Below are 19,328 nucleotides of genomic sequence, written 5' to 3' on the forward strand. Positions count from 1 at the left end.
CTCTGTGTACGAGAATTCCTGTGTCATCACTAATGCTGGGCATAAGTTTGGCTCGCAGGGAAGAAATTTGGATATATGAGTCTTTGGTTCAGAAGAGAAGGCTGAACTAGAGACAGAGATTTGAAAGAGGTCAGCTTACAGATGACAATTAAAGTCACAGGAGTATCTGAGAGGGCTCAGAAAACAAATATGTAAATTGAGAAGTGAACCATGCAGAGAACATAAGAAAAGAACCCATTAGGGACACTCTCTTTTTAGGCATGGATGCTGAAAAGGAAAGACAATGAGGAGTGCCAAAGAAGTGCTCAAGGAGAGCACCAAAAAGCCAAGGGAAGAAAGTGTTTTGAAAAGGAAAATGCTGTGAATTTCTGGCAAAGGGTAAAGAAAATAGAGTGCCCATGGATTTAGCCACAGTGAGGGAGAGCAATGGCAACCTCGGTGAGAACAGTGCTCATGGAGCAGTGGAAAAGGAAGTGACACCATTGTGGAGTGAATATACATGAAGGAAGGAAAGGTGGTGAGAACCTGGTGAGGACCACAGCTTTTCCAAGACCTCTGTGACCGAGTGGAGGAGAAAGTTAAGGTGGTGGCTGAGGAGGATGTCAAGTCAATGACAGGACAGAGTAGTCCTTTCCATCCTAGACCACTGACTTATTTCAGTAACTTTGAACATCCATGAGAAGGGTTTGGGGTTGAGGATCTATCACTTCCCTCCCAGAAAAGACCTTTTATTTTAAGAGCAAAATGGACCCAACCTAAAGCCAGACTCCAGGTCCTAATTCAGTCAAAGTGCACATGCACACTGTCCCCCGCCACCTGCCCCTGCAGGATAGGTGGATGCAGGCTTGACTTTTGTGCGGCTAAACCTCATTCTGATAGTTTTAGAAAAGCAAGGAAGTCATCTGAGTAAGAAGGTGTCTTCCTGCGCCTACTGGAAGACCTATTCCGACTTCAGCTCTGTTCTTACGATGGGTCCACCATGTTTATCAGAGAAGGTGAGTGCTGACTCCCTGTAAACAGCAGGGCAAGCAGGGCCCGGCCTGAGCAGCACTCATGCGTCTACATCCCTCCTCTGATGGTTGTCCTGGAGGCCCCACTGCCCCCCTCCTGGATGTTTGGTCTGCAAGGCAAGGAAGCATCTGGCCTAATGTCTCCAGGTGACTCTTCTTGCAGCCAACTTCCCCCCTGCCTGATTTTCTAGCATTCCCTACCCTATCCAAGCAAGCTTTGCCTTCCCCATCACCAAAGTCTGATTTTAGACTTCAAGGAAACAAGAAGCATCATCCTAATAGCAACTAAGGAGTGTGTGGTAGTTCATTTTCCAGTTTTCTTTAGCAGTTTCCCCCAAAGCAGTTATATTTGGAAATTGAGTTGTGCTTCTTTTAATCACAGGAGCCTTTGAGGTGCCCACAGGGGCAAAGTTGTAAGTAAGTTGTAAGTAGTGCAGTCATTGACTAGCCCACGCTGAACTCCCCTTCCTCCAGGAAGCCTTCCTCAGCACCCTCCCTCCTCTGGGCTTTTGGGATCCCTTGTGTATACCTGAATGGGTAGTGTTATGAAATTATGTTATAATTACTCATGAACTTTTCTGTGTTTATTACATTTTTAATTCCTTGGAAATAGAAGCCTTATTTATAAGAATGATTCACAACCTTGGGGCCTAGAATTTGCCTGCATAGATAAACAGATGGGGGAGGTGAATGGATGGAAATTTTGCACAGAAATGAAAAGTCTCAGTGCCCTGTGAGTATTTCCACCTATCATGCCTACACTTTCTCAGCCATGGAGCTAAGTCAGGGTAATACACATTACATAATACTTTTCAACATTAATTTTACCGTGCATCCATTGCTTTATGGTTTGAAATTGTACAGAAGTGTATACAATAAATAGTATACCCCCCCCTTCTGGCCTTGTCTCCAAGTTCCCTAATTCTCTTTTTGAGATGAAACCACCACTAACCCCTTTCTTACAGATCTTTTCTGAGCTGCTCGATGCATGTAGCAGCAGGTGTTAATTCCATAGCCCTTTGTTCCTCTGCAGGACCCGTCTCTCGGATCCCTGGGACTCCCGGCATGCCTTTGGCTAGCTGAAGTCTCCTGAAAGCGAGGAGAATTGGGGTGGCACACTCTCAGTTGCAGGTCTGGAAATGGGGGGTCTGGAGAGGCACTGACCAGGAGATGGAAGAAAAACTCACCTGCTGCCTTGATCAGGTGAGACTGAAGTCTGTGTGAACTGCTCTGGAAGATGGAGCTTGAAACAGATACTCTAAACTCCCCACCTGCACCCCACCTTTCGACTCACTCATCTTTTATTCACACTCCCCTTCTACCACCAACCTTTGCTTTTCCTATAGTGACTACAGCAGGGACCCAGTTCTGTGCTGAAGCAGCCAGTCTCTGTGGCTTCCCCCTGTACATCACCACCCCTCTGTTCACCCCAGAAGCCCTCCTGGGCAGCCCCAAGGAGACCCTCACCCACACCAATCTCCTTCCCAATTCTGGCACCAGACGGAAGCCTTGATTTGTCTGAGCTCCAGTGCGAGTCCCAAAAGGCTGTGATTTTATAGGAGTCGAGGCTGAGAGGCGGCCATTGTTTAGCGGATTAGAGCCTTGGCATTCCTAATCACGCCCAGCCTCGGGCTTCAGGAGCATGAAGAAACCCTATTTACTAGCATTCAGTGGGCCTCTGGCTGTTATTTCAGATGCAGAATAATTAGCAGTATGCCCAAGAAGCAACAAAGCCTTGAATGGTATTTAGTGACAATTATTCAGCCAAACCATTGCTTACTATTATAGGGGCTTATTAGCACCAAATTGTTTCGATAGGAAGTGGCATCAGCAATAAAAATAATGGCTGCAGCTTGCTGTGCAATCCCAGAGTCAGCAGAAAGGGGCTGGAATGCGTGCACGTCTCTTTTACATACCCCAGGAATTCGGGGGACCCGCTGAGATGTGTTGGCAGCAGCAGGAACTGACTCAGGTGGCTGAGGGTAGAGAGCAGGCAGGGCTGCTCCTGCCAAATCTCTCTCTCCTTCCTCTTAGCGTTTATTTATGCAGGAGAAGAGGGTGTGTGGAGCAGGCTCCCATACACACCTTTGCTCAGCTCCCCTTTGGGGTGAGCTACAGGACACCAAGGGACATGCCCACATCCTCTGCCCTATCTATCTTTACAGCTATACTCCTGAAATCTAGAATGCAAGGGTTGAAAGAGATTTCAGAGGAAAAGCCTACATTTTTTACAGACCAAAATAATCTATGCTCAGAGATGTCATTTAATTTACATACGATCACACAGCAGGACTGAAATGAGAATCTGGGTAGAATTAGGTACATCCTTTTTCTATAGTTTTCATGCAGCCTGAATCACATGTTTACAATCTCCTTTACCATAGTAGAGAATGTATAGTCAGGTCCACAAGTCAGCTCTTCAGGCTGAAAAGGACAAACCATGTGAAAGATTTGTGACGGAATTTCAGTGGGGAAGCACACGTAGAACCAGGGACTTAGCAGGATGCACACCATTCAGTGGACTTGGCTCAGATCCAACTACTTCTGTCTTCCCCAATCTGCATTTCATCCCCTGTATGTGAACTGCTAGACGAACTTGAATTTCCATGTCCCATCTAAGGATGTGTGCTTCTTTTTAGGATTACTGGGAAACCTGGATCCCTCCCTCAGCTCTGTAACTTACAGGACTCATCTTGGAGGCAATGAAAAAATATTGCAAAATTTACAATAAAATTTTTAAGATTGTATAAAAAGACTTACTAAGCAGATGAAATGTAATGGGGGTAAATGTAAATTTTCACATTTTGGTCTAAAAAGAATCAGTGCAAACATGAGAAGGGAAGCTATGTGCTGATATCTGGGAGTTTGGGCAATGAGCGCTATGCGAGTCAGTGTCTTAGTCTGCTCGGGCTGCTATAACAAGGTACCATAGGCTGGGTGGCTTAAACAGAAAGAGTTTATTTCTCACAGTTCTGGAGACTGGATGTTACAGATTAGGGTGCCAGTATGGTGGGGCCCTGGTGAGGGCTTCTCTTCCCAGTTTACGGACTGCCACCTTCTCACCATGTGGTCTTTCCTTGGTTCATGCATACAGACATCTCTCTGTCTTCCTCTTTTTATAACGGTACTGATCCCGCCGTGAGATCAGGGCCTCATGGCCTCATCTAAACGTAGTTACCTCCCCAAAGCCTCTTCTCCAAATACCATCATATGAGCAGAAAGGGCTCCAACATCTGAATTTTAAGGAGATACAACATTCAGTCCATAACAGTCAGCCTTGCTAAACAAAGTGACATTTTAAAAGGCCAGATATCAACTTTTGTTAAATATTTAAAATATGGTACAAGAAAGAAAGGAGGCAATAGGCCACTTTAACGTTTATGATTCAGTTTATACCTGGAGTAAATGGCTCCTTCACTTTACCAGCCTTTGCTAAAATAATATTTGTGGGGAAGATCAGGCCCCAAAATCTTAGTTACCTGGGCAAACTTATGCAGACTATAAAGAGTTTTAGGGAAAAAAATCATTTTTTAGAAGAGGAAAAAATGTGAATTAGAAAGTGAATACTAAAGGAGATTTAAAATTTTATCCCAAACTAGCAATTTATCTACTGCTAATTAAACTACTACAGAGAAGGAGTAGTTTACCTCTGGAAGCTGTACCACACTGAAAGTCAGTTAGCACAGGCACCCTAAGAAGTCCTGCTGTGCCTTTCCACAGAAGGGTACGTGGCTGACCTTGGGATTCAGACGTCATGGGCAAGCTGAGCCCCAATCCTGGAGACAGCTCAGGGAAGACTGAGATCGTCTCCCTGGAACTGATGGCCGTGTTTCAATCAAGCAATGGCTTTAAACTACTGAACATCCTGAGACAATTGCCATCTTGAACCAGTTCAAGTTCTTTTTCTGCTAACTTTGCCTTAGTCTTCAGTTTTCTTACTTTTTTAATTTGTCGAAAGAGGAAGCATTTTGATGTTTCAACAAATTAATTTGGTAAAGAGTAACTTTATAGGCAAAAAGTGTTTTTCTTGCACAGGAGGAATACAACTGACTGATACACAAGCTAAACAGGCAACATAAACCCCAGGTGTCAGCTACCATCACCACAGGCCCAGTGCAAGGAGGACACAATAGACCTGGAGCACTATCCATCAAATTGACTCCACTATTTCTTTCAAAGGACATTTATTCTCTTCCAGTATAAAAGAGGAAATTTATGGGGAATCATAAATTTACCCCCACCAAGCTTATTATAATGGATGAAAAATTAAAATTAAAAAATACTTCTACCAATAATAAAAGGAAACATGACAATTTCGAGCCATAACCTTTGAAAAGTATCAGACAGAGAAAGAGAGAGACAAAAGAGCCCTAGAATCTGCACAGCTTATTGCATTATGATTGGACTGGAGTCCCCTCCACTCACTTCCCTTTCACCAGAAATACTACCTGAGTTGGAGAGTGGGTGAAAGGGAACCGTAGTGAAAGAAATACTGTTAAGTGCCCTGCTATGGTTTAAATGTTTGTGTCCCTTCCACAATTCATGTTGAGACTTAATCCCTAATGCAATGGCATTGGGAGGTGTGGCCTTTGGGGGGTGCGATTGAGTCATGAAGTTTCACCCACATAAATTAGGTATAAAAGGGATTAGTGAAGGGAGTTGGCTCCTCTTGCCTTTCCACTTTCCTCCAGGTCAGGACACAGCATTCCTGTTCTCCAGAGGATGCTGCAACAATGTGTCATCTTGGAAAGAGACAGCAGCCCTCCTCAGACAGCCAGACCTGCCAAGCCGACCTTGGACTTCCCAGCCTCTAGAACTGTGAGAAATAAGTTTCGGTTCTTAATAAATTACCCAATCTATGGTATTTTTTATAGGCACACAAAATGTACTAAGCTCTCAACTTGGGGGGGATGGAAATTGAGAACTGTGCAGTCACCCCATCGGTGCATAAATCTGGAGGGAAGAACTCCTGCCATCACCTTGGTTCCACCAGAGACAGGATAGAACAGACAGGAAACGTGGGATGACTGTAACCAGTGGGAGCTAATTATCCCCAGGAATAAAAAGGATTTAGAAAAACAGAAGACAAAAAGAAAATACATAACACAAGGTCCTCTGATAAAACTGGAGGATGAAAGGGAAGGACAGGCACACGCAGAGACTATAGAAGTACTAACAGCAGACCATATGCCCCCTAAAACCAGGACAACACACACACGGTAACACAGAGACACCCCAAAATCAAGAACACAGAGATTATATAGAAAAACAGAAAAAGGGAAAGACACTAAAGAATGACAATGTAACAAGATAGAATCAAGATGAAATACATCTTTTATGTAAATAAAAGCTAATGGTATGCATTTATCTATTAAAATAATGGTTGGGTTGGGGGAATCCAAGACCCCCAACATCATGCAAGAAACTCAACTAGAAGGAAGTGAATGTTGAATGAAGACCCAGTAGTAGCGAGGGAGTGAGTGCATGGGGGAAAGAGCAAGTGTGGGGACCTTGTGGCTGGAGGTGCTGGGGTGTTCCAGCCCAGAGGCTGGTGTCACTGGAGTGGAGTAAATAAAGGGGAGCAGGTGGGAAATGAGCTCACAGAGGTGAGGAAAAGTCAAATCATCATAGATCACAGTGAAAGTTTTGACCTTTGTATGACATGACAAGTGTCCAGAGGGTTTTTTAGCAGTGATGTGCCATTGCTATAACTCAATTTTAACAGCACAACTTTTGCTGCTGCATTGAACATAGGCTCTAGGAAGTAAGGGAGGAACCATAAAATAAACCATTGTGATGTCTTGGGCCAGGAAGGTGGCAATAATGCAGGTGGTGCCAAGTAGTCATTCTAAATACATATTGAAGTTAGGGCCAACAGCATGTTCACATGTGGCAGAGTTGGCCTTAGACTCCTCTATGATAAGCAGAGACAAGGGGTAAGTTGTGGGCACAGAGGCCCAGAGGCATATAAAGAGTACGTAGGTAGGACTATGTGGAAGTTCCACTCTGAGTTCTGGGGTGTCCTCAGTGAAATAGGAAACAAGAATGAGGAAGGAAGTGTTAGATGCTCAATAAAAGGGCAGAATGTTTGAAATAGCCATTAAGACAATGAGGAGATTGGCCTACCAAAAGATCATGTGGTGGCTGGTCAGAAATAGAGGCCCAATGGGTCTAGTGATAATTAATTTAAAATGAGAATCATCGATATTGTTGCGTGCCTTATCCTAACCACATTCAGCTCAATAGATTCAGGCATGGACTGGGTGGGGAGTTGAAGGCAACTAAGTCCACAGATTAGCCGAGACAGCATGAAGTACAGAGGAGTAAGGGAGCTGGAGTGATTATCATGACCAGCCTTGAACTGAAGCTGCATGAGGATTATAGTGGGAACCTAAGAGGGTGGGAGATAATGAAAATAAAAGGAGTAGATGGACAGATTGGCAGTCTCAGTGGAGAAAGTATTTTTGAGTGGGGTGATAGAAGAATCTAGAAAGATAAGAAGCAGTGGTTGTTGAGTGGAATTATGAAAACTTAGTTAATGGACATCTTACTTTATACCCATCAGATTGACAAAATCTAGAATCTCCGTGTGATATTGTGATTTCTAATAAGTAGATATATTAGTCTTTGTCTCTGGTTCCTGGCCAGAACTCCTAAAATCCTTGCAGTTTCTCTTAAATGATAAGAGATATAAAGGTAATAACTCCCTTTCAACCACACCCGAGTTTATGTTAATGAAGTGACTTTTGGAAAGCACCTAAAGATGGGGACAGGTTGACTGTAGAACTGACCATGTGATTAGAGGGCTGGACCTTTCAGCCCCACCCCTGACCTCTGGGGATGAGAGTGGGGCTGGAGATCTATTTAATCACCAGTGGCCAATGATTAATCAATCATGGCTATATAATGAAGCCTTCATAAAACCCCAAAAGAATGGGGTTCAGAGAGCTTCTGGGCTGATGCACACATAAAGGTGCTGGCAGGGTGGAGTTCCCAGAAAGGGAATGGGAGCCCTGCATCCCTGTCCCATGGCTTTCCCTGTGCATCTCTTCCATCTGGCTGTTGGTGAGTTATATCCTTTGTGACAAACTTGTCCTGGGAACCTCTGATTTATAGCCAATCAGAAGCATGGTAACAACCTGGATTTGCAATTAGCATCTGAAGTAGAGGGGACAGTTTGTGAAACTGAGCCCTTAACCTGTGAGGCCTATGCTAACTCCAGTTAGTGTCAGAATTGAGCTGAATTGTAGGACACCCAGCTGGTGTCAGAGAATTTCTTGACGTGGAGAAAAACAACGCATATACATTTCAGTAACCAGCCATGAAACATTGGAGTATTTGTGTGAGTATAGAAGGAAAAACTATTTTTTTCCTATTTTTATACTCAGATAATGCTAAATGTTAGTAAGGATACGGATAAATAGGAATCTTCATGCTCTACTGGTGGAAGTGTATCAATTCTTCAAAGCAAACTGGTAGTACTTAGTGAACTTAAAGAAGCTTATATCCCAGGATCCAGTATCCTGGCCTTTCCCACGAGAAACTTCCACGGAGTTCCCTAGAGGGACCCGTACGGCAGGATTCACTGCAGCACTGCGTGCAGGAGAACAGCGTTGGAGGCAAGCCAGGTGCCCATTAAGTGAATAAAACGAAATGTGCAACTTGTATAAAAAGTGACATATTGCAATTGTAAAAAATAATAAGTGAGATTTACAAACAGCAACAATGATAGCTCTTAAAAAATACAGAGCTTAACAAAAACAAAGGCAAGAAAAGAAGACAAATATTTTTAAAGCTACTTGGGTATGTAAGGACACATGTTAGAAACACCGGAGTCCTTGTCTGAGAGTGGATTGGTGGGTATTAAGGGAAGAAAAGAAGGAATCACAAAAGGATGAAAGAGAGAGGTCATGCCCACACTGATCATGAGTATGAGTTTGTTGTTGTTGTTTTTAGGAGTAAGATGAATTCTGCTTTATGAAACGTGGTCCATAAAAGAGGATAAAAAGCTTAAAAAGCAAATCCGTGCTCAGAGGAAAATCTAAAGATACAAATTCTCCCATTACTAAATAAAAATAAGTAAATTAAAGTGTTCAACAAGTTTAAAATTCAAATTAATCTATAGAAGGAAGGAATTAGTAAAGATAAAAGCAAAAACAGATGATTTTTTAAAGTAGAAAAAAGAGTAGACTTGTTAAAAAAAAATCAAGAGCTATGGGATCTTTTTAAAGTACTTTAAGAAATATATATCTCACTGACTAGCCTGGTTAAGAAAAAAAAGTAACAAAGTACCTATGTGCAATGTTAGCAATGAATAAGGTGAAATAGACTCATACTTTTCAAAACTCACTGTAAAGAACCTTACATTTATGCCAATAAATAAGAAAAAACTGTAAAAACTGGATTAAATGAATAATTATTTAGAAAAATATAAATGGCTCAAACTATTTCTGGAAGACATATAAATTCTAAGTAATAGAAGAAACTGAAGAAAATAGCAGCAACAAGCTACAAGGCTAACATTTTCACAGGCATCATTCCAACCTTTAAGAAGCATATAATTTCAATACGATTTGTTCCTATCTAAGTATTCGGATTAAAGAGAAATTTGCAAATTAGTTAAATAGAATCATGGTAACACTAATACTAATATCATAATCAAAATTTTATTCTGAGATTTAAATAGAAGGAGCATACCAAAAATAATAAAGGCCATATATGTCAAACCCACAGCTCACATCATACTGAATGGGGTAAAGCTGAGAGTCTTTCCTCTGAGATCTGTAACAAGACAAAGATGCCCATTTTCACCATTCCTATTCAACACAGTACTAGAAATCCTAGGCAGAATCATCAGGCAAGAGAAATAAACAAAGAGCATCCAAATTGGAAAAAAGGAAGTCAAATTGTCTCTCCTTGCTGATGACAGGATCTTATATGTAGCAAAACCTAAAGACTCCACCAAAAAAACTCCTAGAAATGATAAACAAACTCAGTAAAGTTGCAGGATACAAAATCAACACACAAAAATCAGTAGCGTTTCTATACACCAGTAATGAACTACAAAACAATGATGAAAGAAATTGAAGAGGACCCAAGCAAATAGAAATATATCCCATGTTCATGGATCAGAAGAATTAACATCATTAAAATGACCACACTGCTCAAAGCAATCTATCAATGAAAGCAATCCTTGTCAAGACACCAATGTCATTCTTCACAGATTAGAAAAACACAATCCTAAAAAGAGTCTGAATAGCCAAAGTAATCCTGAGCAAAAATAAATTAATAAATGAAGTAAAAAGCAAAGCTGGAGACATCATACTGCCTGACTTCAATATATTACAATATATTATAATTATTACAATATGTAAATATTGTAATATATTACAATATATTACAAGGCTATAGTAAACCAAATAAACCAAATGGTATCAGTATGAAAACAGACAAATAGACCAATGGAACAAAACAGAGAGTCCAGAAATAATCTTAGTATTTACAGACAACTGATTTTCTATAAAGATGCCTAAGAAAGTACATTGGGGAAAGGACACCCTCTTCCATAAATGATGCTGGGGAAATTGGATCTCTGCATACAGACGAATGAAATGGACCTCTATGTCTTCCGCATACAAAAATCAACTCAAGATGAATGAAAGAGTTAAATGTAAGAGGCAAGACTGTAAAAAATACTAGGAAAAAAATAGGGGAAATACTTCAAGATATCTATCTAGGCAAAGATTTCATGGTCAAGACCTCAAAAGCACATACAACTGTAACAAAAGCTGACAAACGGAACTATATTAAACCAAAAGGGTTCTGTGTCAAAGGAAACGATCAACAGAGTGAAAACAACAATCTGTTGAATGGGAGAAAATACTTACAATCTATTCATCCAACAAGGGACTAAAATCCAGGATATATAAGAAACTCAAACAACTCAACAATTAATAAAACCCAAATAATTCCATTAAGAAGTGGGCTAAGGACATGAATAGGCATTTCTCAAATGAAGACATGCAAATGGCTAAGAGCTGTATGAAAAAAATGTTCAACATCACTAATCATCAGGGAAGTGCAAATCAAAACCACAAGGAGATATCACCTTACTCTAGTTACAATGGCTATTATTAAAAAGACAAAAAATAACAGACGCTGGTGAAGGTGAAGAGAAAACTCACATATACTGTTACAGAGAATATAAATTGCTACAACCACTATGGAAAACAGTATGCAGATTCCTCAAAAAACTAAAAATAGAACTACAGTGTGATCCATCAATCCCACTGCAAGATATTTGTCTAAAGGAAAAGAAATCAGTGTATGAAAGGAATATCTGCATCCCCATGTTCATTGTGGCACTATTCACAATAGCAAAGATATGGAATCAACCTAAGTGCCCACAAACAGACAAAGATAAAGAGAACATGGTGTATACACACAGCGGAATTCTATTTGGCCATTAAAAAATAATGAAATCACATCATTTGCAGCAACACGGATGGAGGTGAGGTCATTATGTTGAGTGAAACAAGCCAGGCATAGGAAGACAAATATTGCACGTTCTCGCTCATAGGTGCAAGCTAAAAAGTTGGTTTCATGGAAATAGAGAACAGAATGCTAGATACCAGGGGCTCGGAAGGGCATGTGGGTGGGAGGGGCAATAAAGAGAGGTTGGTTAGTGGGCACAAACATAGTTAGAGAGAAGAAATAAGCTCCAATATTTGATAGCAGAGTAGGGTGACTATAATTAGCAACAACGTATTGTATATTTCCAAGTAGCCAGAAGAGAGGGCTTGAAATGTTACCAACGTATAGAATTGGTAGATACTCAAGATGATGGATACGCCAAATACCCTGACTTGATACCACACATTCTACCTGTGTAACAAATGCTCACATGTACCTCATAAATATGTAAAATATTTTGTATCAATAAAAAATATCCTAAGATCTAATAAAAACAGCACAAATAAATGGTTTACTTATGATTATCAATGGAGAAAATATTCCCTAAAATATTATCAAAAATAAATTAGCAAAATACCAAATGTGTGGAATACCATTACCCATTTTTTCTCCCAGTGAGTGCAATGATGATGTTATTGGTTGAATTTTGTCCCCAAAAAGGTGTTCCAGTGTCTGTGAATGTGACCTTATTTGGAAGCAATGTCTTTGCAGACGACTGAGTTAAGGTGAGGTCATTAGGGTGGGCCCTAATCCAATGGGACTGGTGCCCTTACGAAGAGGGACATTTGGACAGAGACAGACGTGCACATGGGAAGAGCCCCACGTGAAGATGAAGGCAGAGATGGCCAAAGATTGCAACAAACCACCAGAAGTTAGGCTAGAGGCATAGAACTGATTCTCTCTCAGAGCTCTCAGAAGGAGCTAACAGTGCCAACACCTTGGTCCAAAATTTCTAGGCTCTAGAACTGTGAGATAGTAAATTTCTGCTGTTTAAGGCATTCAGATTGTGGTGCTTTGTTTTGGGAATCCTGGGAAACTAGTACAGATGGTTAAAAGAGACAAACAATGTGATATTCCTAGCAGATGCTGAAAGTCATTTGGAAACACTAAGTCTTACTTCTTAATAAAATGAAAAACAAACCCTTAAGAAAATTACATAATAAAAATATGTAGCTCAAACCAAAATCCAGCACCTTGCTTGCTGGGCAAATACTAAAATTCTCATTAAATTCAGGAACAAAAGACAATTATCCTAGCACCAATATTACTAACACTCTTCAGGAATTACTAAACAATGCAATTAGACATGAGAATTAAATTAGAGGAGGCAAAATTATCACTCTCAGCAGATACAATTGTATACCTTGTAAAATCAAAAGATTTAAAAGACAAATTATAATTATAAAATTGGAAAGTTCAGTACGCTAGCTGGTTAATTTATAAGCAGTAGAGGACTCGTCTTTAAAGAAATGGAATAAGATGCCTGAGAATGAGGACAGGTAACATGGAGGGCTGTGTATCAGAGTTGAGTCATCTCAAATTTGGGCAGGTGGGCCCCCACCAAGACCTTCTTGTCACTGCTCACCCTACAGCCCACCAGCCCACCTGGGAACATCTCCATTACATATTCCTAGCCAGCTTCCCTTTCATAGCACAGACCCAGCGGAAAATCTACCAACAATCAACACCACTAGACAAGGTCTATGAAAAAATCGACTGCATTCCTCCCTTATCAAACATATGATAAAACTAGCGGCATTAAAGAGAAAGACCAAGATGAACAAATAGAATAACTGGTTCCAGAAACCAGAGAATTTAAAAACTAAAATACTTTTTTCAAATAAGAAGCTCTAACTAGTAACCACATAGTGATTTGGGAAGATATTGTATCCATGAAACAGCAAAAGGATGTTATATAAAAAGGTAGCAATTAAAAAAATAAGAATACTCTAGGAAAGTAAGCATATGATGGCTAAAATTAAAAACTCAGTAAAGGGCTGGAAGAAACCATTAAGGTTATCTCTTAGATCACGGAACAATAAATGAAAAATGTAGAAAATCTGAGTGAAAGATAAGGAGCATGGGAGATAAATTTAAAAGTCACATCTGGCTGAGTACGGTGGCTCATTCCTATAATCCCAGCACTTTGGGAGGCTGAAGCAGGAAGATTGGTTGAGGCCAGGAGTTTGAGACCAGCCTGGGTAACGTAGGAGACTCCCATCTCTACAAAAAATTAGCTGGTCCTGGTGGTCCAAGCCTGCAGTGTCAGCCTCTCAGGAGGCTGAGGCAGGAAGATCTCTTGAGCCCAGGAGTTTGAGGCTGCAGTGAGCTACGATCGGGCCACTGCACTCCCTGGCCACAGAGCAGGACCTTGTTTCTAAAAAATAAGAGAGAAAAAAGTTTCACTTCTAAAGTAGAGTCCCAGAGAGAGATTATAAACAAATGGAGGGGAGCAATAAGACGATTAACAAATAGAAGAATTTCTATTTGAAGAAGAATTTCCAAGAAGAATTTCCAAGCCTGAAAGAGAGGTGTTTGGGGATTTAAAGAGCATTCCTAGCACGGACTGGCTTTCAAGAAGAAAGATCCATACCAACACAGCTCACACAAAATCCCAGACACATAACGCACCAACACGCATCATGTGAAATTCCAGTAGACTAAGGGTGAAGAGATAATCCTCAAAGACTTCAGAGAAAAAAAAACTGAACAATACACAAAGAAGCCAAAATTATCTAGGAAGCAAACTTTTCATTAGCAACACTAACTTCTAGAAAGCACAGTTCTGAGAAAAATTTATTCCGAACCTAAATTCTATGATCAATTATATTATCAGTTAAGCAGAGACAGGGAACAATAAGGCTTTCTGATTCACAAGAACTTAAGATTTACCTCCTATGATCTCTTTCGGAGGAGGCTGAGCACAGCCCTCCCTTGGTATCCTTGGGGGATTGGTTTCAGGAGCCCCCTTGGATACCAAAATCCATGGATGCTTCCGCCCCTGAGATAAGCTGTGCAGTATTTGCATATGACCTATGCACAAATCATCTCTGTACGCTTCAAATCATCTCTGGCTTCCTCACAATACCTCATACGGTGTAAATGCCACGTAAATAGCTCTTATACTGTATTGTCTAGGGAATATTGACAGGAAAAGGCATATTCTGTACAGATGCAGTATTTTTTTCCCCAAATATTTTTGATTGATGGTTGGTTGAATCATGGGTGGGAACCCACGAATATGGAGGGCCTATTGGACTTACTCCAGAGAAACATGGGTGGAAACCAAGAAAGAGGAAGAGGTAACGAGAACAAGAACATGGGCGGAAACCAAGAAAGAGAAAAAGGTAACAAGCAACAAGAAATGGAGAAAGCTAAAGGAATATATAATATGTATATTATAGGCTCCTATCTACCCCTACCCGCCCCCATGGACACTCTAAAAGCCCTTATTTGACAGCAACACAATCTATGCATGTAACAAAATGGTACTCATACCCCATACATTTACATAAATTTTTTATAAAGATGTGGATATAGACACAAAAGAACATTAAGCTACTTAGAGAAGGATAGTTATTGTAGAAGTAGCTAAGGGGTTAAAACTGCAAACAACCTCAATAATCAATAGTTGGAGACTGGTTAAATAAATTATGGAATATTTATATAATGGAATACTACGCTATGCATAGGTTAAAAATATGATGTAACTCTCTACTCTGATATGAGAATTTCAAATTTTACTATTAATTGAAAAAGTAAAATGCAGATCAGTGTGTTTAGTGTGAAATCTATGTGTATATAAAAATTGTTTCTAGAATATACATATAATAAGAATACACATATACATATATATGTAGGTATGTATGAATGTATAAAAATGTATATGTATATATAAGTTTTTAAGAAACATACCAAGGAAAGGAACTTTTTTTTTAGTTGAACACTTTTATAGAAAGGAATTTTGGATAGAGGGAGGAAGAGAAATTTGTATTTTTCATTTTTTGTACCATTTGGATTTCTTTTAACAATGTATATATAATACATTTAATATTATTTAAGGTTAACAGTGTTATCTGGGTGGTGGGATGAAAAGCCACTGAATTTTCTTTATATTTTCCAGGGTAAAACCTAGCCAAACATCTAACCTAACAAATGTTAATTAAAGATGTTTACTGACATCTAAGATACACTAGGCAGTATGCCAGACTTGGTCACGCAAAGGTACCTAAGACAGCTTCTGCCTGAAGGAGTTCCAACTCACGTGGGAGATACGTGTGTTCGAACAGAATGTGAGAAAAGATTGTGGTGCAATAATAGAAACGAGCACAGGGAGGTAAGAGGGCACCACAGCACCAGCCTGTGCAAAGCCCCAGGTACGCCCCTCAAAACCAGGAAAGTGGTCAGGTGAGAGGTGGTAGCGCATGGCCGGGAGAACGAAGGACGGGTCAGGTGATAAGACTCTGAACTTGGCTTTCTCTTTTATCAAAAAGTGACTAAACTTTTAAACTTATCTCACAGGGTACATACAGATTAAATAAAATCATGTCTATAAAAAGCCTGGCACACAATGGCATTTAAATTTGGGTGCTTTTCACCTTCTTCCGATGCATACCCAAAGTCTGGAAATTGTGTCAAGTAGATGTTTCTATTTTTTTCTAGGTTAAGAAACAACCACCACAAACAAAACAAAACAAAACAAAAAAAAACACACAGGTAAATGACTGGCTAAGTAGAGACAGAGCTGAGAGAACGCACAGGTGTTCTGACGCATTGGTTGATGTTCCTTGCATGGTGCCTGGAAGGACAGTGCCATTTAATCATGTCTGTTTTCTACGTGTTGTGACAAGAGGCAGCAAGAGGTGGCATGGAGGCAGGTGGGTCATGGGGCCCCAGAACATGGGCTGTGTGATGGATGCTTCTTAAAGAAATGCCAGGTCCAGGTCTCAAGGAGCAGGCCACCACCGGGACCCTTGTTCCATCTCTTCCACCCTGCCACCTCCTCCCTAGCATCAGCCGGTCAATGGCGAGCGGAGGCCTCTGACCTTCTGCTCTGGAGGAGCTATCAATGCACGTGTATTATCATTACGATACCAAACCAAACCGGGGTCTGCTCACCTGGTGCAGCAAAGCCAGACACTGACGCTGAGAGTGACAGTGGGAGGGAGAGGCGTCCTTATCACAGGGCACCACGCAAGGACAACGAGCAGCTCAGGCTGGAGCCCCAGACTCCCTGATGGTTTCCAAGCCAGGGTTCCTAGAGGCAGGGGTCCATCATGGACAGGTGAAGCTGTAAATCAACACAGGGAGGTTATACATTGGCCAGGCCCCAAAAGGTGGGCTATCCTGAAGTGGGGGATGGGGTACAGGTGGATGCAGAGATTCATGGATTCCCAGAAAGGGATGTTAAGATGGGTGTGACAGGCCCCTCAGGGGAAATTCAGAACAAAAATGGCAGTCAGAGTCCAATTCCTCAGTTCCCCCATATCTTCGTTTTCATCCCCTGGGGATTTCTGGAAAACAACTCATGAACACATGTTAAGATGCCATCTTCTAGTTTGCACAGGGAGCCACGTTACCTCCAGACCCTGGCTCACCTGGAGGCCCCTGTTCTCACCAGGTGGCCCACCCACTTTTCAAGGCTAGCCAGGTGCCTGGAACCTCCCCTGAGAAGCTAAGATTTTCTTTTATTTCCTTTCTGGGAGATGGGGGGTGGGCAGCAGGCCCCAAAGAGGGGGCCCTGTCCCTATCAATTATAGATAGCAACATGTTCATAACAACAAGTGTGTTCAAATTGTGTGTGGGTTTTAAGAAGTTAAAGTTTTATGGGGGGAATGCATTTGAGAAATGAGGAGGGATCCTCAGTTTGTAATACAGATGAGTGTGACAAGTCCATCTCTCCATTTTGTGGCACTTGTCCACACCAAGTGGGAGAGGTGGGAGTTTCAACAGCTAGAGATATCGTAAGAGCTCTTAAATCCTCAAGGAATTCTAAGGATCGGAGCCAATGAAATAATTAGCACTGCACTTCTGAAGGGCAGACGCAGACAAACTGCACCTAGGAGCCAGCTGGGTGTCTGCACAAGCTAAGTTGACAGAAAGGGCTCTTCAAACACTTCTTGCTAATCAGCTCAATTACAGATTACCCTGTAGAGAGGTTCCAAATCAATACAACTAAATGTTTTTGTGCTTTGCTATTGCTCTGCATAAAATGCTAGGGCTAAATTTTTACTTGTGCTCATTATTAAACAAAAAGACTGTCTTTTTTATTAAAAAACTAAGTGAAAACTATGGTCTATTTCTGCTCTCTACAGTTCTTTAAGCCTGAAGAGGATTTAGCACCAAGGTGATGCTGTCCCAGGTTTTCAGCTGGCAGACTGCTGGGGACTAATCCACCACCACAGGGCTTTGATTTAAGGAATTGTAGAGAGCAGAAATACCCTACAGTCTTCACTCATTTTTTTTTTTTTAATAAAAAGGACAGGCTTTATGTTTGATAATGGGCACAGCTAAAATTTAACCCTAGCTTTTCATAGAAAGCAATAAGCAGGGTACCAACAATACTGGTACTTTAACAAGTCAAAAAAATTGAGCATTTTGCCTCTTAAACCACATCTTCCTAGAGTTCCTTGGTCCGAGAGGCCTCTGGTCCTTAGAGACCAGATTATTCCTGAACCAGGCAGTGGCACATCCTTTGTGATTCACGCTCCTTTTTTAATAGAAATAATTTGTTGTAAACAGGAGGTCAGCTTCTTAATGTCCTTCAGGAGACCATGCTATATGCACAATAGAATCAGGAAATCTCAATCCCCAATAACAGTATTACTACATGCTGAGCATTTCCCATGAGCAAGGAACTTCTACAATTGCTAGACATGCATTAGCTCATTGCCTCCTCTTTACAACACCTTGGAGTAAGCGCCATTATTACTTTCATTTTGCATATAAGGAAATTAAGGCTTATAAGTAGCTCCCCTATACTACCCACATAGTGAGGACTAAACTCAGATATTTTTCTTTTGCCCAAATTCCTTTTAAAGGGGGCCTGGTGAGTCACTCCTACAAATGATAATATCTCAGTAAGTAGCTTTTTATGATGTGGTTTACTTTCCAACCTGATTCTGGTTTAGCATCACACAAAAGATACAAGACCCTTTTCTTAACTCAGGCATTCCTTTCCGCTGACTCCTGGACAAAGCCTAACTCTTTCAGCCAATTGTCAACTAAAGGATCCCTAAATCCACAAAGCTTAAGCTTTGGTGTGTCCCCTTAACACTGGTGCTCTGGAGGTAGGGGAGGCCACCAGCTGTGGGACCCCCAGACACTGGGACGTACAGTGATGGGGCAACACCCCTCCTCCAGCCCAGAGACTTTCATGCTGGCAGGGTGGGCTCCACCCTTGGAGACAGGAGAAAAGAGAAAAGCCGTTTTCTCTGTGTGACTGGCGTGAATCTGCAGGATTTTGGTATAAAAAGTAGTCCACAAACTGTTGATTTGGCTAGAGTCAGGCCAGAGTCAGTGGGCAAAGCTTGAGTGTGTCCCCCCAACACTGGTGCTCTTGGTGGGGGAGGCCACCATGGTGGGATCCCTAGACACTGGGGAGCACTGTGGTCTTGGGCAACAGCCCTCCCCCAGCCTGGCAACTTTTGCATGGGCACAATAGGCTCTGTCCTTGGAGGTGGGGAGAAATGAGAAAAGCCACTTTCTCTGTGTGACTGGCATGAAACTGCAGGGCCTTGCTACTAAGCAATAAGGGGTACCCTGTTGATTCGGTCCAGTGGACCAGCTTTGATCATCTGATAAGAACATAAATCTAGGGCTCACTCTCCGAGTCCAGGAGGCTGC

General features: G+C 41.4%; 1 long non-coding RNA gene across 1 annotated transcript in view; it reads right to left on the reverse strand.

Moving 5' to 3' along the window:
- Positions 1 to 3,948: 3,948 nt before the first annotated feature.
- Positions 3,949 to 19,328, reverse strand: part of LOC142861854 (uncharacterized) — a 47,110-nt gene continuing 31,730 nt past the window's right edge. Inside the window, exons 3-4 of the long non-coding RNA XR_012912962.1 lie at positions 16,602 to 16,773; positions 3,949 to 4,243 (exon numbers count right to left, since the gene is read on the reverse strand). This is a non-coding gene — a long non-coding RNA (uncharacterized LOC142861854). The remainder of the gene's footprint in view (positions 4,244 to 16,601; positions 16,774 to 19,328) is intronic.

The sequence above is a fragment of the Microcebus murinus genome, chromosome 18 (assembly GCF_040939455.1).
Source record: "Microcebus murinus isolate Inina chromosome 18, M.murinus_Inina_mat1.0, whole genome shotgun sequence".
NCBI classification, from domain to species: domain Eukaryota; kingdom Metazoa; phylum Chordata; class Mammalia; order Primates; family Cheirogaleidae; genus Microcebus; species Microcebus murinus.